The sequence below is a fragment of the Monopterus albus genome, unplaced genomic scaffold (assembly GCF_001952655.1).
Source record: "Monopterus albus unplaced genomic scaffold, M_albus_1.0 scaffold157.1, whole genome shotgun sequence".
Lineage (NCBI taxonomy): Eukaryota > Metazoa > Chordata > Actinopteri > Synbranchiformes > Synbranchidae > Monopterus > Monopterus albus.
This window is the reverse complement of record NW_018128037.1, coordinates 73,129-73,723: the sequence shown is the minus strand read 5'-3', so window position 1 is coordinate 73,723 and position 595 is coordinate 73,129. Positions and strand designations below refer to the sequence as shown.

Genomic DNA, 595 nt, shown 5'->3' with positions numbered 1-595 from the left:
GCAGAGTGGACCATGATGTAAGTTTCAGCAGAGGACCGGAGGGGTGGTTGGTAACCTAGGGATGCCTGGAAGGAAGAAATACCGGTGGCGGAGCTAGAGAGTGTATTATGGGCGTATTCCACCCAGGGCAACAACTGGCTCCAGTCCTCTGGTGAGGAACTGGTGACACAACGGACGGCATTTTCCAGCTCCTGTTTCAGCCGTTCGTTACTGAGTTAAGGACTCTCTTCTCCTCATACTGTACAGTCCTCTGGAGTAGAGGAAGGGAAAGACATAACAAGTTTTATGCGTAGTTTCACACAGATATCGGGGTCATGTCAGTGCTTAATAAAAGCATTTCAGGGATTTTTGGTTCTGCTTTCATTCATCTGTAGCCTAAAATATAATAGCTACCAATTGCAGGTGCTTGATTCATTTAGGGAAATGGTTGTTTAACTCTTCCATGCTTTCACTTCAAATTTAGTACTTAATATTATTAAAATGCATTATAGTATTAGACAAAAACATACCATTTTAAAAGTGTCTAATATTTAATTTTACTGTCTAAAGTTAGGAGGAATAAATGTTGACAAGGAAGCCCATGAATTTGTTTTTC

The 595-nt window shown here is 40.8% G+C and overlaps 1 long non-coding RNA gene across 1 annotated transcript in view; it reads right to left on the bottom strand.

Moving 5' to 3' along the window:
* The window catches only part of LOC109968641 (uncharacterized), a 12,852-nt gene that overhangs the window by 1,015 nt on the left and 11,242 nt on the right, over positions 1-595 (bottom strand). The gene's annotated exons all lie outside the window — the stretch shown is intronic.